At 37.6% G+C, this 15,554-nt stretch overlaps 1 protein-coding gene across 3 annotated transcripts in view; it reads right to left on the minus strand.

Moving 5' to 3' along the window:
• LOC135472425 (protein salivary glands marred-like) overlaps positions 1-15,554 on the minus strand; it is a 65,623-nt gene that overhangs the window by 19,926 nt on the left and 30,143 nt on the right. The window contains exon 4 of one of the 3 annotated variants that reach the window (XR_010444528.1): positions 7,486-9,249. The exons of the other annotated variants lie outside the window; for them this stretch is intronic. The gene's annotated coding sequence lies outside the window, so the exon portion shown is untranslated. Of the gene's footprint in view, positions 1-7,485; positions 9,250-15,554 lie in introns of those variants that run through there. 3 annotated transcript variants of the gene reach the window in all.

Consider the following 15,554-nt stretch of genomic DNA (forward strand, 5'->3'; position numbering starts at 1 on the left):
GTTATCAAATGGTTTACACTCCATTTTAGATATGGCATTCAGTTATCAAATGGTTGCATTCCATTTCAGCTATGGCATTCAGTTATCAAATGGTTGCATCCTATTTCACCAATGGGATTCAGTTATCAAATGGTTGCATTCCATTTCAGCCATGGGATTCAGTTATCAAATGGTCTGCATTCCATTTCAGCCATGGGATTCAGTTATCAAATGGTTGCATTCCATTTCAGGAAGGGGATTCAATTATCAAATGGTTGCATTTCATTTCAGCTATGGCATTCAGTTATCAAATGGTTGCATTCCATTTCAGCCATGGGATTCATTTATCAAATGGTTGCATTCCATTTCAGCCATGGGATTCAGTTATCAAATGGTTTGCATTCCATTTCAGCCAGGGGATTCAGTTATCAAATGGTTGCATTCCATTTCAGCCAGGGGGTTCAATTATCAAATGGTTGCATTTCATTTCAGCTATGGCATTCAGTTATCAAATGGTTGCATTCCATTTCAGCCATGGGATTCAGTTATCAAACGGTTGCATTCCATTTCAGCCATGGGATTCAGTTATCAAATGGTTTGCATTCCATTTCAGCCAGGGGATTCAGTTATCAAATGGTTGATTCATTTCAGCTATGGCATTCAGTTATCAAATGGTTGCATTCCATTTCAGCCATAAGATTCAGTTATCAAATGGTTGCATTTCATTTCAGCCATGGGATTCAGTTATCAAATGGTTTGCAATCCATTTCACCCATGGGATTCAGTTTTCAAATGGTTCACATTCCAGTTTAACCCTGGCATTCAATTATTAAATTGTTCCTTTCCATCCACACTACTGCATTTATTTATTAAAGGGTCTATATCCTATCTCATCCTATCCACATTCCAGGTTAGGCAGAGTATGAAGTCAATGAATGAGGCGTTATTCCACCCACTGCTACAGCCTTCAGTTAACTAGACTGCATCTTATTTCTGGTACCACCTGCTGTGGCGAAACAGTGCTCATGCAACACACCAGCTATTCTATGAGTTACTACATTCCATTCAAAGTACTCATGTGTGATAAAACTATGGTAATTCTGTTACAAAGGATCACATCTTTTTGAATCAAAAGTCAAACACATATCACAATTATCCAATGGTATAAATGGTACCTCAGACACTTCAGCCAGGAATAATAACTCTCATACTACATATACCTCACCCTCGACAATAGTTTAAGACGTTCAAACAACGAGTTTTGGTCAAAAAATCTATATTCACTAATGATATCAATTTTTCTGTGTTTACCAAAAATAGCTCAAATTATTGCCTTTCAATAAATGATTCTGAAGTTTGAAAAAGTCATGCTGCAACCCTTTTTAGAAACATTATTACCGATTCTGAATGGTAACACATGTAGAGACAAGGTTGATTTTTTTTTAAAGGTAATTATTCTAAAAATAATGGTAAAAATGCGATTGGGTTTGTGCAGATACATTTTTTGGCCCAAATCTCTGGTACAGTCTCTTTAACAAACTGTTCATAATGTTCTCACCCTTTCATTCAGAAAAAGGGCGACACTGTACCTAAACCAGATTACACTGGACACAAAGTAAATATATGCTCCACTTAATCACTGAAGCCACCCTAAAAAATAGACCACATGCTTCATTAGCCCCAACATTCACAGCTACTGTAATAAAAGATCTAATTTATAACTTCTCTACAGTACTAAATATCTTCTCTGACACTTAATTTACTAGATATGTGGTCCACAGTCTATATCGACAGTTACATAAAGCTACTGGATTAAGATATCACATGGTCTGTTGTTATACCAGGAGGTTAATACAAGGGTCACCTTCAAATTAATCTGCCACATTCTTCACATATCTGCCACATACTTTATTCAGCTCACGGCTGAATCATTATGTACACTGACAGTCAACCTATTCACAAAAGTAACAAATAAAAGGAAGAAATTAAGGCTGATAGACAAATAAAGACACATGCCAAAAAATTTGTGTTTCATTTAGAGATATATATCCTGCTAAAAGGTTGAGCGTGTAAACATTGCCTTTGTATGTGTCTTCTTACAAGGTCAGCTGGGTACGTGTACATCATAACAAATTAAAAAACAAATGCCTCATTTAAATGCAAGACAGTTTCAGTTTAACGATATATGAACATCTATATCAAAAATACAATGGAACAGCTGTATGTCATTTTCAGATGAAATGAGCATTATTACCTGGGTCTTCATTGTCATCGCTCTCATCTGTATCGATGATGATCAAGGTAGACATGGTTCTCATAGGTCACCAGACGACTCTGGAGTCAGAGGCAGGATTACCAGGCTAACTGGCTACAGAATCACCAGCTAACAACTCATGCCTCCAGCACTAAGAGGACTATAAAGCTAGAGCTGGTAACTAGACCTAGGTCTTTAACACATCACACAGTATTATAGCAAAGTTATGTTTACAACTTCACCAGGCTTTCCTATGATCTGGCTAACTCCTGTCAGTCTGAGTTTGTCATTGACAGTAAATCCTCAGGATCAGTCTTGATGCTGGATACTCTCTCCAGGCTCATGAGCTTCACTGCTTGAGAAGATGAGACCAGGACAAGACTAAAGATCTCTATGACAGATGATATAAAAGGAACATCAATAAAGTCTCGGACCAGTCTTGTTCATAGCTATGTTCCAGACTCGGCCATGTGGTGATCCTTTAGCACTGACTGGGCACGGAATGGGAGCCAGTCTGAACAGGGTGTCAATATGTCAAGCCAAGCCCCTTCATTTCCTCACAGGCAACCTTTCAACAGTCTTGTCTAAAATGCAGCCAGCTGACACAGGGAAATACCAACCCAGATCTGTGTATTCAAATTCGGCAGTCCCAGAAAGGCACATTATCATTAGACCCACATGTGTGGGCTAGTCCACATAAGTAATATAGTATAGCAAGGGATCCAGGGAATTCCCCAGAAGGGAAGTGTGATATTTGCCTTTGTGCCACTCTCAAAAAGTACATGCACATGCTGATCTTCCCTGGTTGGTTCTGACTGAACAAAGATGAGACACCACAATGTATATTACAGTGACAGTTCTCCTAATTAAAAGATCCCAGCCTAAAATACAACTTTGTCAGAGAGTAAAACAGACTGGCATGTGTATTACTAGTCATTACCTTTAATGTCCACAGGCAATACATGTTCCTTAATGGGATAGCTATTTTAACTACATGAAGGTGTACCTGTACAAAAACGTGATTTATGCAAAAGACTGAATCTAAATGGAACAATTCCCTCAGTGTCTGTTTATTATTTGGCTACTTCAAAATACTCACACTTGTAAACATAGATAACGTTTCTTGACAACTTATTTACTCTATTCACTGGGAAAAAAACAATTTGCCACCTCTCAAAATACATACATGGGTTTCTACATAAACATATGTGAATAAACCACCTTGACGTCTTTGATCATGAAATTCACATGCATTTTACAAAAAGACGACTCTGTCTTAAGAATAACTGTATTACACAACACTGAATAATGTATTTCATATACCACCGCCTCTGTATGATAAACTGTTCAGAAAATATTACATCACAAAGTCAAACCTGCTTATACAGTCTCCTCACAGGTGCAAGTTTCATAATAAACTTAATGTTAAAGAAGCACTGTTTATCACTACAATCTGGTTATTGATACTATTAAATACTATTTCACAGCAGTCAGGTCTATGGATGAAAAAACAGGAGTGCCTAGAATAACTCACCGCTCTTCAATTCACACATCAAAAATCATCTGACTGAAAACCACAGCTGATTTAGCAAGAACTTGATTCAGGCTTGCTATGAACTCAGTAGTCAGGTAAAGAGTAATGCTTTAGACAAAATAACCATCAAAGGACCCTGTCACCACTACCCATCCACATTCTAAGTCAAAATGTCTTCCATGAGATGTACCTGTGTCATGATATCCTTATTTTGCATCACTTGACAAAACTGCAGCAAATACACTTGAGTAGACCAACCAGGACCATATACCACCTTTAACCCCAAATCCCCCAGTCCATGATCAGTATACTTTTTACCTGCTTGCCTCCAGAATCCTTCAGACAGTTTTATGGGTGGATCAGATCAGCGTGCTAGTGATAAACCACCAACCACTAGTATGTTACTGGCCAACTCTCCCACAAGTGACAGCCGCCAGTCATATAGGTGGCAGGCAAATGGTCTTCAGTGAACTTTACACAAGATGACAAAAGACAGCAGCGTTCACAACTTACTGCCATCAAGGCCCAGAGAACAATGGAAGCAGGGGAAATCCAGAGAGTTCTGTGTCTGAGAATGCGGTTGAACCCACGTTTTCTGTGACCAAGAAAATCCTCCCAACCACTTGACCATGGCTCTTGCCTGATCAGCCTATTACAAGCTATCTACAAAGTAATACTTAAAGGAAAAGACCTCTGAAAATCAAAGTAGACATCACTACATAGACCACTTCAAAGTATGCATAAATATACTTTTATTTACTTTTATAGATTTTTGTGAAGAGAGTTTAAGGCATTCAAATATTTGAATTCTAAGGTGGGTTTTAGGAACCACACTATCAGAGTTTAGGAGCTCTGACATCACAGTAAGTTTTTCCAACTCTAAAAACAACACCGGGTCTTAAAATTTTACCCTTGAGTAAAAGATTACTAATTTACATACTGAAAGATTATGCCTTTCAACATTCAAAAAAAAATCTGAGAAAAATAAATAAAAGTACTTTTACACGTAGTTTTCAGTTATCTATATGACGAACCTTACTTCATATTTTTAGCTTTTTTATTTTAAAGATACATCAACAGGCCACATCTATTCTTACTGCAGACCCATCTGACAAGTCCTGGTGTAGACAAATTAAGACTGCCCACGGTCAGAAGGTCAGGCAGTGACAAATTGGATAGGTTACTGTTCCTTTAGGCACAGACATTGCTCCCTAAAGAGAAACTGCAAATTAACTCTTTACACCAAGTAATTGCCCTGAAATAGGTCTAGGAGTTCTCTCCACAACACATCCTATGCAACAATCTTGTAAGTGTTAAAATATTTGGAGGCATCTAAAAAGATATCAGTGCTGTAGTTTCTCTGCCATGATAGAGGCAAATTAGGACAAGACACCTCACTAAACTCACCGGTTATGACATCATGGGAACTTACAGCAAATGGTGCCGTTTATGGATCAAGAGAAAGTAAAATGAATTCAACACCTTACTGAACATTCACTCATGATAAATTCAGTATTGTTATACAAGGACTATTTTTCCATCTGTTACACATGTGTCTTTTCAGCACAAATCAATTCATATTCTGTAGAGAAATTTCAAGTCTCACAACATCTAAACGTATATATGTATGTACTCTTTAATGATTTATTAATTGGGCAAACTGATTTAATGTTATCATCACAAATGTAAATAAACTAACAACACAAAAATAATATTAGCTTTGTAAATCTTTAAGCTTGTTCCTGGAAGTGTTCATACAAAGGACCTGAAACCGAGTTTACCTATTTGTGTAAATTGTAAAAAATGAAGCTCAAGCTGGTCGAAGCAAATGCCCATCTACCTTTGAAATGTTTAAACAAATTCAATATTCATGCGCTACATCATTGAATCAATACTTATCAAATTTTGGAAATTGCAGCATAAGGGATCAATTGTGCTAAAACATGAGCACCTTTGGTTCATGAACTACAGTAGGAGGATGTTTTCATAATCATTATTATTGATTTCTTCTTGTCTGTGTACAAGGCGATCTTATGACAAAATTAACTTGACACTGATTGATTTGGACAAGAACTAGGGTGGGTAAATACTGACAGTGCCTCTCTTACAAATGACCACAAGTAACACACCTACGCGAAGGACTAAATAAGTCTCAATTACACTTTAAAACCTGTTATCCGATACTTTGACAAAGTGTAAACAGATCAGGGCCCAGTTGTTCAAACTGTCTAGAGATTTAATACCAGGCTTAACTTTAATTTAAGTCTTCAACATTGTACTAGGCCCCAAAATAATAATGTAACAGTACATTAGGCAGGACCAAGTACGATTTTTAACATCTTTTGGTATGGCCTGACCCAGTACAATAGTTGTTCTTGCTTGTCACACCTAATACTGGACACTGCCCCGACCCAATGCCCACTGTTCAGTACACAATTTTTTATTCATCAGCACATATACATTATATATGTCTGCAATCGACATGCCAAATGCCAGATGGCCTCTAAACGCTGCCATTCCAAATGTCAGATTATATGTACAATACAAATTATTCTGGTAGCCAAAACACCGGCCATAAAATAATTAAACAAGGTTGTAAACTGCAGAACGACAGACTTTACAGAACATTTTTTAAATTTACAGCACATTCGTTTGGACAAACTCACACTTAGTCCATGTCTGTTTTTACGCACACGTATACCTTTGATTCTATGCTTGAATAAAACTCAAACTTAAGGCGGCTTACAATGTCAGCTCATTTCTATGAACAGAATGTTTTGAAGGTCAGTTTGATTGAATTAACTAATATAGTGTGAGACTGTGAAATTCAATACTCAATGTAAACAAGTGAACTTCAGATAAATCTTCTCTAATTGCAATGTTACATGAAGATTTTACTTCATCCTCATTCCATATTCCTTCATCCATCTCGGGAATGTCTCTCCAAGCATTATAACAAAATGAGCAAATTTCCCACTGCCCACTGAAATAATTGCCAGCCCCTTTGGGGCGAATTGTAAAAAGGGCAGTCGAGTATAATTAAGGCCAAGCTCCCATGATATTACAAGATAACCCTTGGCTCTATCACTATCTGCAATTGAAGTAGCGTAACATAAGCACACAATCAGAAAACCACAACCTTTCATGCTGAAAAAACACATTCCAACAGCTAAAGGGCCAAACGAGTGCTACATGTACAAAGCACTTCATGTGCATGTGATTTGTGTGTTCTGTCAGAAACAATGAGATGAAGATTTTAATCAGAGTCTGTTCTTTAGCCAATGTGTTTCCCTACATCCACACAAGCTGATGATGACTCACTGCCACAGTAAACTACCCTGGTATTATAAGACCCAACAAATTACATTAGAGAACCTTTTTCTCTCTTCTTAGGACACGGACTCTTTCAAAGGAATCTTCCCTCAAATTTTCATTACAAAGGATGGATCTAAACCATAATCTGACCACAACTCCGATCAGGGCTTCTTCATTAACTCCATTTTGCTGATTTATGACAGAGGCTTTCATTGGCGACATGGACAGTACAATGCCTAATGAGAAAATCATACATGTTCATTAATGCTGGAGTTGAGTTCATTGTCATAAAAGAGGATCTCAGTTTCTTCCAGTCCAATTTTAAGTAATAAATTTGAAATACTCAACTATCATTTTTTTTTTTTTTTTTTTTTTTTTGCTTTTTAGGTCATCCCTGCAGGCTTTGAAGTTTAATTATTACTTGTTTGGTGTCAAAAAATAGCCAAGGAATCAGTCACAAAATGCTATGTTCACACTTCTTGTGGTGGATTTTCAGGATTAGAACCTAAGACTTCAGCGTAGGAGCACCATCATTGAAATGAAGACTTCAGAAGTAACCGAGTCACAATGAGACTATATATGTAGTAAGAAATCCAATAGTAGAATGATATATCCAAGTTTGTGACGACACATCAGCATTTGTTGAAAACATAGGGAAAATGTTTATTATATTGACACATCAAGATACAAATTGTAATATTTATCTGATTAGTGTTTTAGATCTGGTGTTCACCGATCTTGAGATTGGTGTACTCAAGAACATTTAACTTATCTGACAGCAGCCAGCATTATGGTGGGAGGTAACCTGCTCTGCCCAATGGACTCCATGACAGTCTGCAGTTAATATTCCAGATCTTCCCAGTTACGGCCAGAGATGAAGCCACAATATGAACTCATAGTGACCGCACTGGTGAGAGGCCCCTGGGTCATTGCACCAAGCTGGCATGCTATAACCACCTCGGCCAAATTTGGCCTCAGACTTTGCATTTTTTGAACTTTTACTTACTTGCATGTATTATAGTGTAAATTCACAAAGGTTTACAATCACAAACACTTTCAGTATGCAATAATGCAGTAATGTTTTGTTTTGCTTGTAAATATACATGCATACAAGCATACATACAATATCTCTCGTACAGATCGACAGACAGACTACACCAAATCTTTAGCTCTGGTAGCAGAACATAATCTCAAATCACAGTGGCTTTAGAAGTGATAATGTAGATTTTTCCCTTCAGTTTAACTGTTTATACGTGTAAAATAAATATTTAAGGCTTTCATTCACTTGTTTTACGCTATTCTGCATGTATATTTCATGCAACGGTCATTCTGTCAAATGTTAGTACTGGTACCAAAGTTCTTTTGCACTCCTGTCAGGATTTTTAACCTGGTTATACGTGGAGAATCACATTGACAGGGCTGGGCAAAAGATGGCTGGTATGCCCTACAACATTCCACAGCCAGAAAAAGATGAACTTAAAGCACTGGTCCTAAGAAAACTGAAAGATAATTTTGGCAGACAGCTTTGTCTTGTTTCTCCCACTGCTGCTGAATTGGAAACAAACTAGTATTGGCTTTCACGCCAGATCCCCAGGTTATTTACATAATGGTGAATACTGTCAAACATTAGGTTACATGTGCAAGAGGCTGTATACCAACATTTGCAGGGCATGTATAAAATGTCATGCACAGATAATATTCTACTTTCCCCCTCCACTCAACCATCCATCAATGAACATGCCCAAAATTAAGTGAAAAGTTGTGTTTCTGTCTTCTTGTATACAGTAAAGTTTGACTTATTTTTTCTTCAAAGCTGCCTTCCAAATCAAACATTTCAAACAGCCTACATAAACCAGTTCTAAGCTGTGTATGTAAAACACATCACTCTCAGCTGTTGCTTATACAATACCTCTTTCCTATAAGAGTATAACTATACAGAAACAGTGACATATTACAGAAAAGCATAGACCACACCGCTTGGACAGGCTTCTTTTATGTGGGTTATGTCCCCCATTGGCAGAGCCCACTTCAAGTTGCCAATAGATTACATGTCTCTAAGGATCACAGGTCTCCAATATGCTGTAGGTGTACACTCGGTGACAATAACAGCCAGGAAACCAACCTAGTTCAGGCTTTCACTTTCTCCCTTTTTTTCGTTTACCAGTACCTTAAAAACACAAATAGCAGGGTGGGAATTATAAATGCTGTACTGTATATATAGAAGGTAACTATTTTACCCAAGCCTTTGTGACATGCCTTCAGTTTGTGAACACAAAACTTGTGTTTTAGGCAGGTTGATTATCAATTTGGCTGGTATCTCACATACATGTATTACCAATGCTCACTATCCAGAATAGTTTCACAAAAGGTTCAATTAGTTGTGCAGTTATCTGCAATATTTTTATCTCTCCCCAAAAGCTTCCTCACATAGACCTTTTTGAGCTTGTTGACATTTGTCTTTACGTTGCATGGTTTCAGGTTATCTACTTTCACATAAATAATACATTTGACATCAGTTTCATAATGGTACTGTCATTTCCACTCTAGCTCTGTGCCATACATAGAAATGCTCACATTAATAGTACAAAGACTGCATGTCACATGCACAAGTTGGCATGTTTTCAGACAAAATCATATATCTATTGCTGCAATATACCAGATATATCTAATGCTGCAATATACCAATCTGAACACAGTACACATGAACAAATGTAAGGCCTTTTTCTGGGTGCCTCGTTGTATTTGGGGGAACGTTTTTTGGCTAAAAATGTTAAAAAGTGAGAATACATGAATAGCATCTGTTTTGACTTTATTACACACAAGTGTCATATCTTTGAATACCTATGACAAAATAATTAAGAACACGTTTTTTTTTCAAGGGAAGGACGATATCAGATTATCAGGGGAGAATAACTTTGGGCACCCATACCTGTTTGTTACCGGCATCAAAATAACACTTCATCAAAATAATACATACTTCAACAGTATAGCCCCTTTAATGGGTAATATTGATGTGTACTCTTCATCTCTACATATTAATACTTTGCTGACATCTTACTTTGTTCATTCCATCTTGTGCTTGCTGAAAACGGCATTAAATTGCTTCTTTATAGGACATAAAATGGCTAATTGAAAATGTGAAGCGAATATAATAGCATCAACGATCTGGAATCCCCTGAAAGCAGTCCAAGAGAGTGGCAACTGCAGATCAGCTATCTGAGTTTTTCTACAAACAACCAATTTGAAAGCTTCTTAATTAAATCCAGGAATAAAAAAAAAACAAAAGAGATAGTAAACTATCAGAAACACATGGTCATAAGGATAAAAATATGAACCAAAGACAAAATCCTGGCTTGATGTGTAACAACGTGCATGCATTTCCTGTTTCCAGACAACAGTTTCCTGAAGGGAAGATTTGCTTTAGTGTCAAAACAACATAAGACAAATCCATATTGGCTCATGTTAAATAAAGCAAGAAGGAAAAAAAAAAAAAACTGAACAGCTGAAGGTAAATTATGGTAATCAGTGCCATGGTGTTGAGCTATTCCATTAACTTAATGCAAACAGCGTGGACTGTAAAACAGATATAATTTTTTTTATGAAAAACAGCATTTTTTTTTTCCTTAACACCTAGCAGATCACAATTAAGTTAACCTTTATCCCAAGATTCACCACAGACAGGAGTAGATTCGTGTACATATATACATCTTCCAACCTCTAACATTATGGGGGGGCCTCCGTGGCTCAGTCGGTTAGCGCGCTAGCGCAGCGTAATGACCCAGAAGCCTCTCACCAATGCCGTCGCTGTGAGTTCAAGTCCAGCTCATCTCCGGCCGTAAGTGAGAAGGTCTGGCAGCAACCTGTGGATGGTCGTGGGTTTCCCCCGGGCTCTGCCCGGTTTCCACCCACCATAATGCTGGCCGCCGTCGTATAAGTGAAATATTCTTGAGTACGGCGTAAAACACACACACACAAAAAAAAATCTAACATTATGGAGGACACCAGGCAGTTTTGCCCAAAAAAGTACATTTTTGGAGACAAAACACATTTCTGAGGTCGATAGTCCTCTCTGAATTTGGCGAAAATGAGTAATTTTGTCATGAGCGAAAGTTTATGTCAAATACATGTACAGTAACTCCCAGCCTGTGCATTGCATTCTTTTTATCTGTTGTGGGACACCACTGCTGAGAGGAGGGCGTACATATGACCACACGGTAATGATGCTTGTAGCTTGCCCAACCTGCACTCTTCTTGTGACCTTGCAGACAACATTTGTACGGACATTTAAACATTTATTTCATTTGGACCACTTGCCATTCACCAACGTGTCAGACACATGTGGAAAAGTCTGTTAGTAACTTGCCCATGGGCAGTTGTTCATTTTTCCATTTTTCTCCATTTTCCTCTAACTAGCCAATAATGTACATGTAAGTGAAATATTTCTACTTTGGCATTAAACTGCAATCAAATTCTACAAAGTATGATTCATGGAAGTCTACTTGTTCATATATTTTTGCCAGACGTAAGGTGCAACTTGGTTTACATTGGAAATTGAATACTGTGTTCAATAAATTCACATTCATCCATAGTAAGAAATAGATGTACATGTACATGTTTGCAAGCTAATGATTTTGCATTAACCAGAAAAAAAATTCAAAGCATGCTTTTAAAATTTTTTCGCACTTATCCAACAATGAACTGCCGTTAATTATGCATTTTTATGTCTGTAAATACAACGATCTTGTACCGGAATACATGTTACAATTATTTTAATCAATCAATGTGTATGCTCTAAATGACTTCAAATTTTGTCCATGACTATGTCAGTCATTTCTCCTGATTCTGGGAGTTCTATTGATTTTAGAAAGGTACTTTGAATGGTAGGATGATATCCTACTGGGAAAATGTTAAGTTTGGCACCAGAGGTAATATCTCATGACATTTATTTGCCTCCAAAAATGCTCTTTTGTTGTCATAGTTTTAGGTCATTTAGGATAATTGTGCTTGCAAATTAACTTAGCTGGTACAGAATCACTGTCGTGTGACATAACAAGGCGAGACCACTCAAACATCCACCTTGGTTCACATGTACTTTTACACATATGACTGTTTCTACATCAGTCATATGCTTACCCTTTCTGCAGACTATACTAGTAGGATGTAACATTCTTTCTGTTCAAGAATGATACGCAAAGCAGAGTCTGTAAGTAGGTAAGACAAGACAAGCGCTGTCTCTCCCATAAATTGTGGCCTATATGTCTTTTCTATGTATAATAAGGTCACATTAAACAGATGCACTGGTGACATTTGTTAATCTTCATCCGTAGCAAATTTCCCATTGGACGTAGAATTGATGCCATGCAGGCATCAGCAAATTTAGCAATTGACATTTAGGAATCTCGCAGAAGACCTCAAGAACCAGGTGTTGTCATCATGCAGCAGGCGTTGTTGACACAAGATGATGTACTGTAGCTATTCTCTGTAAAGCACAGGAGGCCAGATCACATCTGTTTTTGGATCAGGGTGGTCACAGACATGATGGGTCACCCCATCACACTTACATTCCTGTCCAACAAATAACCAAAAAACAACACAGACACAAAAAGCCTTTTTTTCCCCTCCAGCTTCAAGAGTCTGTCAGCACTTGATTCCAGAAAATCTTGAGGAGCTCTACACTTTTTGTCTGGGGGCAGAATCTGTACATGTGGACACAATCTTAGCAGATGGTTACCAGCATGAAGAGAGGTGTATGCCATTCGTCAAGACGCACATGCACAATTCTGCTGGAAGCAATCTGCACAGACTCTAGATTACACAAAAAATCCAAGTGTCTAGGCTTAATTTTTCACATATGTACCAGGGGCAAATGTAAAGGTACATGTAAAAACTCGAGTAAATGTTTTTCCTGGTAATACCCATCTCCTTTCAGATGGAAACAAGAATAAACTCTGTTACTTTAAAACAAAAAAAAAAACTAAAGAAAAAAAATTATATATAACTGCTTTGAACAAAGATCTCTTCCAAAAGCGCTTGTAACTCCATGCAAAGCCTAAGGCAATGTTATCAAGCCAAAGTAAAAATGTCCGTGTTAAAAATTATGGTACAAACACATAGTTACATGAGCATAAATGAAAGTTGTTTTTGTCTTAAAACACATTGGACTCAAAAGATTTGGCCCATACTATTAATAAAAAGTACATTACACACCTGAAGTTATATGACGTTTACTTGGGAGTTTTTCACCCATTCTATGGTCACTAGTTTTCTCGGTGGAGGAAAATGGAAGGCCTGGAGTAAACCACCAACCTTTGGCAAGTTACTGGTATGCTCTCCCCATATGTCATATAAGTGGTCTCATGCAAGACCATAAAAGAGTACTTATTGCCTCAATGGAACAATGAAAGCTGAAGAAACCTCAAGGTTCCAAGTCTGAGAATGATTGAGACTGCAGACTTAACCTAATTCTTACACTTTTTCAACCACCTCTGCCATCAATATTTTGAAGTATTTTGAAAAAACCATGGTTTTTAGAGAAATCGTTCGCAAAGTTCTATGAAGCTTGCATCTTTAGTGACACAAACATATCATTTTTATCATCACTTTCAAGATAATTGAATGCATAAATTCCACTGAAAAATGCTTGATTGCACTGAAAAGGCTGAAGATTTACAGCAATTAAGAAGTTCTGTTGTTACAGATTAGAAACTCTGTAAGGTGTTAATTTTCACTCAAATAAAGAAAATTATTTTTAACATGACACATCCTGTTGACTAATTCAAATAGCCACAGGCTTCCTGTTTTCAATGAGCTTAATCTTAACTGTTTATTTCAAAAAGTTTGATATCCTGTAGTTATGTCTCGCTACTCATTCCATGACATTACATCAGAATAAGGTTACCAAGATGTTTCATTTATTTATTTACTTGATTGGTGAGTAACACCATGTTCAGAAAGCCTCTCATAAATGACAGTCAAGTTTATGGGAGAAAAAAACACCCTGAGTAAATCACTGACAAATGGCACATATCTTTCCCAAGATATTTTGAGATCAAGTACTAGTAAATCAACCACCAAACAGATATCTCATTATGTCGATAAGATCCTGCAATGATAAGAGAAGCTCTTGTCTTGTAAATCTCAATAAATCCCCAAAGTGTTCTCTGGGTGTTGCCAAAGAGTGGCTTCATCAGTCACGACCTAAGACAGGTGTTAATACTGTCATATATCAACACCAGCAATCCAGCATTTCAATCCTCTCCATTTGGACATGAATTGAAGAACATGGACGGGTGTGGTGGAAGGAGTGGCTGAAGAACATTGTATTTCACCAATAAGGCTGTATAGTCAGGGAAAAGCCGTGCCCAGTAGCATTTGGTCAGCCAAGAGGCCAATACACTTTAGAGACTTGGACATGTGGCATGCATCATAATGATAGCTTCAGTATCTGTGAATAGTGATCCAAAACCTCTTCATAGTTTACAGGATCAGGGTACTCAAAGAGCAAGAGGTGATAAACAAAATGGAGCTGAAAGGATGAAATGCTGATTTTTAAAGATTTTATGTACTACAGGAGAATGAAGCTACAGTATTTGAAGACTAGACACTTTCTGATTACTTTCCCAAGAAAAGTTTCTTATTGAAAAGCTTTTAATTTCCATTTTCTGCTTAATCTTTATCAGGCCAGTGTAATCTGGGCTAAATGCTCTTTTATTTGTACACCTCCAATAGTCTCCTCATGTGAGACGGTGCTGATGATTGCCTCCGAGCAGTTATGATTTACAGATTTCCTGCCCACCATAACATCTTCTTGTCACCCATGTACATGTATGTGATCAGAAAACAACAAAAAACAAATGGCCGCTCAAATTCACACATATATACTATCATGATCATGTGATTTAGACCTTTGTGGCATGTCACAGACAATGCAAACATGCATTCGTCCTAATACAGTTTTATAATCCATCTATATGCATGTTTTCATATTTAAGACCATTTTATTTCTAAAACAGTGATGACCCTGCAGGGCTCGACATTAGTGCTGGTCGGGTGGTCCGAGGCCAGTGGATTTTCTGTAGGACCAGTTGGGTTTGCTAAGCACTGGTCTGGCGGGCCAGTAGAAAATACCAACACTTTCAGTGATAAGTCTTTGTCTTATTTAGAAATCGGGACCTGAATTTTTTTTTCGTACATCAGCGGCATAAATGTCACTCATACACTGAGTGCACAACGGCGCAGTTCTGTTCCACACTGGTCGCAGTTTGGTACACGGAAACACCCAAGCAGTGTACGAAGAGTTCCAGTCGACATTATTATGAAAAGGAAGTTTGAAGTGCGGAAACCCCCGAGCAACAGAAAGGTGATCTGACTGAAAGGAAAGAACAGTCGATCAAAAAACAGCCTCTGTCATCATACCTATATCGTATCACGTACACACACCCAGTACAAATTATCGATTTGTATGTCTCAAAT

Source organism: Liolophura sinensis, chromosome 8 (genome assembly GCF_032854445.1).
Source record: "Liolophura sinensis isolate JHLJ2023 chromosome 8, CUHK_Ljap_v2, whole genome shotgun sequence".
Classification (NCBI taxonomy): Eukaryota; Metazoa; Mollusca; class Polyplacophora; order Chitonida; family Chitonidae; genus Liolophura; species Liolophura sinensis.